Source organism: Peromyscus leucopus, chromosome 4 (genome assembly GCF_004664715.2).
Source record: "Peromyscus leucopus breed LL Stock chromosome 4, UCI_PerLeu_2.1, whole genome shotgun sequence".
Taxonomy (NCBI): Eukaryota; Metazoa; Chordata; class Mammalia; order Rodentia; family Cricetidae; genus Peromyscus; species Peromyscus leucopus.
The window spans coordinates 104,450,686-104,459,300 of record NC_051066.1 but is presented as its reverse complement, the minus strand read 5'-3'; the positions used below and the strand labels follow the sequence as shown (position 1 = coordinate 104,459,300).

The 8,615-nt window shown below is 49.2% G+C and overlaps 1 long non-coding RNA gene across 1 annotated transcript; it reads left to right on the top strand.

The window, feature by feature from the left end:
• The first annotated feature begins 2,877 nt into the window (after positions 1–2,877).
• On the top strand, positions 2,878–4,504 carry LOC119087892. The gene is made up of 2 exons (XR_005091402.1): positions 2,878–3,892; positions 4,205–4,504. It is a non-coding gene; the product is annotated as an uncharacterized LOC119087892 (long non-coding RNA).
• Positions 4,505–8,615: the final 4,111 nt, after the last annotated feature.

Sequence of the window (8,615 nt, the reverse complement as noted above, 5' to 3'; positions counted from 1 at the left end):
ACCCCATTAAATATACAAGGCAACTGACTGCAATAAAAACTATAGGCCGTGGCAGATAAACCCCTTTGTCTCTGGGCAGAGCTCTGATGACAGAAAGCAGGGCTACTCCAGGTTGCCCTGGGGAATCAAAATGTCCCATTGTTAGCTCCAGCAGGCGTCCTGCACACCTTGCCTTTTGCCCAGGGGTCACTGAAAGTCTGTGGGATTCAGATAGGACCATCTGCTTCCCAGGCCACTGTCCTTGGTTTCTGCACAGAGCACCAGAGTGTCCTGTTTGCAGGTAAAGTGACCAATGCTGCATATTTGAAGCTGGTAGAAGGTCACAGTCTCGAGATGACCCAAATTTGTGCCTCGGAAAAAAAGGGGATTATCTTATTAAAATAATATCTGTACTCCAAATATGATGGTGGGCGCCTAAGATGATTCTGGTGTGGGGGTGAACTGACTGAGCATTTAACACATGCTAGGCATCCTCACAAGAACTGCCATGGTGCTCCTGGGAATGGTTTGCGGGGCTCTGGAAAGGCCCCAGATGGTGAGTTCTTCGTATCTGACGTCATTTGCGGACAACAGCAGCCCTGGGTGGTGAGTGGCATTATCTCCATGCTCCCCGCTGTGAGCGAGCTGAAGCTTTCGGAATGATGGAAGGAGCTATAATGGCCAACCTTGGTTGTCAACTTGACTGAATCTGGGATTCAGCTAAAACCCAAGCCTCGGGGCACTCCCGTGAGGAATTTTCTTACCAGATTATTTGAGGCAGTAAGACCCACCCCAAATCTGGACCTCTGGTGGCAGGCCACATAAGGACATGGAAGAAGAAAACCTGCCTCTTGTCTACCTGGCCTCACTTCCTCTAGCAAGGCCATCTACCCTCTTTCTATGACATCTCTTCACCAATATTAGAACTGACTTCTTTGGGATTTCAGTACAGACTGAAGTCAGTGTCTCTTCAGGACCCTACATTGGGACAGTGAGACATCTAGCCTCATGGACTGAACAACCTGATTCTTGGTCTTTCCCAGTGTGAAAAAGCCACTGCTGGATTACCTGGACTGCATCCTGTAAGCTATCTAATAAATCCCATATATATTCGCTACTCTCTACTTTGGAGGGCGCTGAATCATACAGTTGCCCCTGGATCTGCTCCAGGTTGCCCTGGGAAATCAAAATGTCCCATTGACTCAAGCTCTGGCTTCAAGTTCAGTATTAGCAATCCATAGACCTACTGCTAGGTCACGCCCATTACCTACTGCTAATTCTCACACATATACACACACATGCACCCTTGTCTACACTTGCATCAACCGTGGATGTACACTCAGTAGAACCTGGATTGGTTCAAACGGTAGAGATTTAGAATATAAATTCCCCATGCTGTCAAGGCTTTATAGAACCAAGCTTTCAAGTGAATTTTGATTTTTCAGCAAATTTTTGTTCAAAATGGCCAGCTGGTAATGATCTCAGCTGGGTAGGGCCTTCGGTCTGTTACAGCTGCTCCACTGTGCCGCTGGAGCATAGACAGCCAGAGGTGATGCACAGGAGGGGAGCCACTGTGATCTAATAAAATGTTATAAAAAAAAATGGGGTAGCCTAGTCATTTGGGGCAATGGGCAATAGTTTAAGACACCATTATTTTCATCTCAAGACATCATTAAAAGTAATACCAGTACCCTAGCATTTTAGACATAGGGTCTGCCCAACCCTACCAGAAGTGAAATGGGGGGGAGGGCCCTTGCAGTCAGGGAGAAGTGTTGGGACAGTGCTGTCACTTACCCTGCAGGTAACCCAGGCCTAGCAGTCTACAGAACATGGTGATGTGAGAGCCTGGTCCCAGTGCCTTATGTACCTAGCCTGCTTCCTGGCCCTGCCTTTACCTGGCCCATGCAGCCAAAGACATCCAGCCACCTCTCACCACAGTGAGCAGACTAGGTAACAGGCAGGCAAGGGACAGTTCACAGTGCAACTCTGACTCACTTAACCACCCAAGACAACTCATCCAACCTCTCTGAGCCTCAGTTTCCCCTTTGGTATATGGGGGACAAGATTGACCCTTGCCCCATGGGGATATAGGGGAGTAGAGAAGAAGGACCTGGGTAAGGCTAGCCCCCAGGGAAGGGGCCTCTAAGCTGAGGTACCAGGAAAGGCTTTTGCCATCTGCCCATGCCTGGGCACCAATGCCAGAGCACAGGGGAGCTTGGCAAGCTATTTAAAAGGGGCCTTGACTCACTTGGTGGTAAGCAACCTCGCCCTCTGGTTCAGATTCTGATGCCTGAGGACCATGCCCAACTTCATTCATATCCCTCATGCCAGGTGCGGCCCTTGGCTCTCCCGCGTTATTCAACACGCATACACAGCGTTACAACAAGTTCCAAACTCCTCACTACTTAGGGATGGGGGAAACTGAGGCACTGAATTTAAGCAAGGCCACAATCCATGGAGGAAAGTCCTGGTGCTAGGATTTGAAGCCGGCGGGTGAATGCCTGAGTGGTCCCTCCTAACCACTGATATCTTGGACCCAGTGCACACCAGGTCTTGGTGGGTCCGGCTACTTGGCTGGGCAGGGTAGGTGCTCTGAGTGTGGAGGAAACAGTGGCAAGGCCCAGGCTTTCTGTGGGATACGCCTGTGCCTCCAGTACCAGCTGCCCTGAGAATGACATCCTCAAGTCATTGGTCCCCCTCAGACCCTCAGCTCCCCAAGGTCCCTGGACATTCAAAGGCAGATGCGGTCGGTGAGAGCCAGGGGTTGCCCTGGGCAGAGGCAGCGGAGGAGGAGGGTGGCGGCGACGCTGACTAGAGGTGGACACTGCCCTTGTCGTCTCTCCATGCCCTGAAAATGAGAAGGACAAGCCAGGCAGAAGAGCCAACTGGAGTCCAACCCTTGCAAAGGCGCTCCTGGCTCAAGGAAGCTCCGTTGGCCTGCTTCCCCAGCCTGGGAACAAGGACTCTTTGAGTAGAGCTGTGCCCCCCACTGGGAAGTGAGAGCCTATCTCGGTTCCTCATTTCGAGGCACACCCAAATTCCCAAGGCAGTTACAAGCCTCAAGTTGCTCAACTGCATCAGGGAAAGCCTGGGCCATCACCGCTTATCGCGGAGTGGCTGAACCCAAACTTTGGTGACCAGAGTCTGGCCTGTCTGGCCTCGGAGCTGTCAGGAACACACTGTCTGTGTCCCACAGCCCACACGGGGAGGAAGGAGCTGTGATTCTGATGGCCAAGGGACAGCTGCTCTCTATTCGTCATTGTCAACCTCTGATGCCTTTGGGGACTAAGTCTGAAGGACAGTTTTGACTGTTGTCATCAAACAAGCTGAAGGAAGCCAAGGACAGCCCCTCTGCTCCCCCGCCCCCCCCCTTTACTCCGGGACTTTTTTTTCCCCCCTCAGTCAGGAGAAGCCATTTCAGTAAACAAGACCAAATGGACCTCCCTCCCCCTCCCCCACACCACACCCTGTCCTTCGGGCTGGAATGAAATGAGCCAGCAAGAAACGTCTCAAGTCTACCTAGGCTTGTTTCAGCATCCTTTGAGGGACACCTGCTTGGGACACCCGTGACCCAAGATCCAGTGCCCAGTTCTTACCCGCGCCCACACACATGCATCCTGTGACGTAAATGCCTCGGTGGCCTGCTGCCCTCAGAGCATCGCCCCTCAGGAGCCTTCAGCAACTCCTACTCTGATCTGGAAGTTGCTGTCTGTGCTTCTTCCCAGGAGCCCACTCTCGATGGGTGCCCAGCAGCCCTCTTTGTTCTGACCGCTGGCCTGGCCCTGTTCCCAGCATGCACTGCAGCTGCCGTGGCGGGTGCTACGTCCTTTTTGCCTTACAGGATTCCCAAGTGATACAGGCTGAGAGTGGGCACGCTAGGGCAGGTGCTGGATGTCTCCATGGGACCGGGAGGGTGGGTCTGGGGCGCGCTGGGGGCGGGGAGAGGGTGTCTGGCCCAGGGGATTTTAGGGTTCCAGGCTGGGGGATTTGGAGGCTGTTTCCCAGCAGGAGGCAGTCTGATTTTCCCCACGGCCTAACCCACTTGGTTCCTCTAGCTCTTGCTTTTCTCCTCTTCCCCACGCTGCCCTCAACTCTTGGAAGCTTCCGGTGGCACAAGGGTTTGTTGTCACAGTTCAGGGGGCTTAAGTAACTTCACCAGCGAGCCTCACGGTGCCTCCGGGGTGCCCGAGGGTAACTCTGGTTTGCCTGTTTTGTTTTCTCCCAGATGCGGGCAGTCCTTGGCTGGGGAACCCTTCCTCCATCTTCCAGGAGGACTGCAATCTCCACCTTTCCTCCTTTGGCTTCTTGTCTCCATTTAATGAGGGCCTGGATGACGACAAAGTGGGGTTTAGGGACTGGAGTGCAAAGTGATCTCTCCAGCTCCAAGTCCCCTTTGCTGTATAGAGTAATAACTCCAGGTGCTGGGTCAGCTTCGCCATTACAAAACCTTGTATAGGGAATTCCAGGCCAGCCTGGGCTTACAGTGAGAGCCTGCCTCAATGGAAATAAAACAACAAAATTAACTCTAGGAAATTCACAGATAGCTCAAGTGTTTCAAAGACTTTTAAACTGTGGACCCATATGGGAAGTGTCCTGACATCACTGGATAGAAAAACCAAGAAAAGCCAAGATACACGGTGTGTCCGAAGTTGGTTTTTGTGTTTTGTTTTTTTTGTTTTGTCTGAGAGATCTATGCACTAAGATTACAGGTGTGCACCGTCAAGTCCAGCGGAGAATATGTGTCTTAGTTAAGTTTATATTGCTGTGACAAAGAGGCATGATCGAGGCGTCTTACTCAAAGGAAGGGTTTCTTCGGGATCACGGTTCCAGAGGGATAGGAGTCCATCACCGCCATGGTGAGGAAGCTTGGCAGCAGGCAGACGTGGCAGCTAGGACAGCTTTGAGCTCACGGTTAAGCCACATGCAGGAAGCAGAGAGCAAAGGGACAGGTTCATTGCTGTGAAATCTCAGAGCCTGCCCCCAGCGGCATACCTCCCCCTGCAAGGCCACGCCCTCCTGAGCCTCCCCAAGCAGTCCCATCTACAGGGGCCATGTATTCAAATAACAGAGACTATGGGGAGCATTGTCATTCAAAACACCACAGTGTGGTGGAAATCTAAAAAGATATGGGCTGTGGGCAGCTGGCTGTGTGTGTGTGTGTCTGTGTGTTTCTGTATATCTGTGTGTCTGTGTATGTTCTTGTATAAGTGTGCATGTCTGTATGCCTACTTTTCTGTATATGTGTGTATGTCTGTGTTTGTCTCTATGTGTCTGTGTATGTCTGTATGTGTGTATTTCTATATGTTTGTGTGTGGGGTGTGTGTGGCTGATAGCAAAGATAATACAATCCAGGAGAATCTGTGTGTGTCTGTGTATGTCTTATGTGTCTGGGTGGGGAGGCTGATACTCAATCCGGGAGAAATGGCTGGAGCAGACAGGGTATTAACTGTGACATCCAAGGTCTCCAGAGGCAGCTTGAGAGTTGGGGGTTGACGGTGACACAGGCCTCCAGGCAGCAGCTCTTGATTTTCTGCCAGGTGGGCAATCATCCGGGTTTGCTCAGGGCTGAGGATCTCCTGGGATGAAGGGCTTTGGGCACTAAAGCCAGATCAACCCCCGGGGAAACCTGGATGACTATCCCAGGCCCTCCCTCTAGAGCTGTGTGGCTGTGAAAGGACATCACTCCCCTTTGTCTGGAGCCTGGACCACTGGAGTAGGGACCCCCCCGCTGGTTATTCTTGGTGTGTTGGAGGTGTTGGTGGCGGTGGGGTGATGGGTATGGGGTGATGGGCTTGCTCTCTCTCTCAGAATAGAGGCCAGAACTTTCCTTGGATTTTGGACTGGGAAGTGGAAAACAAGCACTCAAAAACCTTTAGGGTTTAATGAGAAGAGTGGGATTTTATTTTAACAGTAAATTATAATATTTGACAAAATACAGACACATTGCTTCTCAGAGCTGGTACTGCGTCAGTGTGGAAAGTATTCTTTCTCTAGGGGAACCGGCACTGGAATAAGTGTGAATTACAGAAAGAATTTACTTGATTGGAGATGACTCAATGAAGACTGTGGCAGCATGTCTCATCACCAGGGACACCTAGGTAAAAAGCTGAATGAACATCTGGATGGAGAGTCCTCGGGGCCTCAACCTCTGGAGTCTCCACTGTGATGGTTAATCTTGTTAAATGAACAGGGTTTAGAATCACCTTGGAAGTACAGGGGGACTCTCCTTGAATGTGGGTGGCATCATCTCATGGGCTGGGGTCCAATGTTGGCTTCCTGACTGGAGGCTGGAGAAGCTGATGTCTCACATGACAGTCTGCACCTGATCTGTGAGCCCAGATCAAAACTTTCCTTTCTTATGTTGCCTTTGTTGGATATTTTGTCACAACAATGAGAAATGACATCTTCTCACAGGTTGTTGTTCTCATGGTCCATCACAGAGCATCTAAAAACACAGGAAGAGGTTAACAACAGGTCATAAGTAGCATAGGTTGACTTACTAGTCAGTAATTATAAAGTATTTCACTTTGTGGATGAAGTGTACATATGCTGACAATCTACGAATTCTGGTTGCTTCACATCCTCACCATCATTTTGGACTTGTGGTGTTGAGCATGTTGGCCATTTAATACATGGGATCTTATTGTGATTTTGATTTGCTTTTCCCTAATTATACATTGTGTTGTCTACCTTGCACAGGCTTATTGGCCATTGGTAAAGTGTCCATTCTATCCCTGTATTACTTTTTATTGTTGTTGAAACACCCAGCAAGAAGCAACTCAAGGGTTTATTTTGGCTCACACTTTGGAGGTACAACCCACTGTGGAGGGAAAGGCACAGTGTTGAGATGCCCTGTTGCTGTGGCAAGTGGAATGTGAGGCTGCTTGCTCACATCTCAGCAGACCCAGGAGTAGAGAGAGAGGAAGGCTGATACCCACATGGTTTCCTCTTCTTCTCTTCAGGTCAGGACTTCAGTCCATGGGTGGCACTGCTCACGTTCAGGGGTGTGTAGCTGGAGAGCTTTTCTCTCCAGGTCCTACCAAGTCCCACCAGTCCTGGAGCCCACTTATAAAATAAACATACAAATGCTTATATTATTTAAACTGGTTGGCCATTAACTCAGGCCTATCATTGTCTAACTCTTACTTTTATATTTAGCCCATTTCTATTAATCTATACTTTGCCACGTGGCTTGTGGCTTACTGATACCTTACATCTTGCTCGTCCTGGCAGTGGCTCCAGGCAGTCTCCCTGCCTTCCTGTTCCCTCAATTCTCCTCTCTGTTAGTCCCGCCTATACTTCCTGTCTGGCTACCGGCCAATCAGTGTTTATTTATACAGAGCGATATCACAATACCACTACACCCTAGCAAAGATGAATCGCGGCAGTGATATAACTGCAGAAAACAGGGACCTTCTGAGCACGCACAGAAGACTTCAGAGAGAGCCCAGGCCTCCAGTCTGAGAGGGATTCGGGAGTCTCTCTAAGAACTCCCATTCTCTTGGCTACCCGTCAGCCCAGGCTCTGACCTTGACCAGCCCTCAGGGCGACCCTAAGTTTTGCCCTGCTGCACCCCCAACTCACCCTATGCTCCACTCAGAGGAGCCCACCAGTTTTCCGCAAGCTTCTCAGGGCCCTGCCTGCTAAGAGGCAGAAAGGACCTCGTATCATCGCACTGGGGGTGTTCTAGACAGGCAGCATGTCCAGTGAGTACACATTGGTTGTAGTTCCATCTTATCTAGGTCATTATCCCTCATTATTCCTGGACAATATTTGATAACCATTCCTTTGTATATAGTCTTGTATTAGGTTAGAACCTTCTTATTTAGACAAAAAGGGGGAGATGTGGTGGGTAGCCATTCCAGCTTTGATCTGGAAGTTCCAACCCCCATTGAGGCTTCGGCAACTGTCACGCCTATAAGGCGGGACCAAAGGAGGACCCCAGATCTAGATGGGCCATTTCTTGTTCTGTTCTGGGACCCTGGACGGTGGAGGTTGACCGAGCAGAGCTCGAGAGAATACCGCTGGACTGTGATACACCTTCCTCAGATCCTGCGACCTACCTATCCCTTCATTTGTAAGTTACGCCACTAATAAACTTTCCTTTTAACTACATGGAGTGGACTTAATAATTTCAACAATAGGGGTGGGTTTTCCTCCTCCTGTTGACCTTCTGTGGAAATCCTTTAGAGGCAAGGCCAAAGCTGAGCTTCACTAATGCCCAGCATGTATTAATTCAGTCATGATGGAAAAGATGATAGTCTTTATCAAGAATTTGTAGGAGATCTTTATATATGCTTAGTATAAATCCTTTACTGACTAAACAGAGTTAGAATGTTTTTACACCATCTATGTCTTTTTTATTTTTATTGATATGGTCAGTTTATCACTTAAATTTTGTGATTAGTGTTTTTTCATGTTCTAAGAAGTCTTTGCCTATTCCAAGACAGCCAGGATTTCCCAGGTCTTCTTCTGTGTGTTTTATAGTTTAGGACTGTTACTTCTAAGTCAGTGTTACTTAATTTTCATTTGAAGATTTAACATTTTTACTGTTGTTTTATGTTTTATTGTCTTGTCAGCTCTAGAAGTTCCATTTGACTCTTTAAAAATGTATTGCTAAGAAAGTGGGGAAGAAA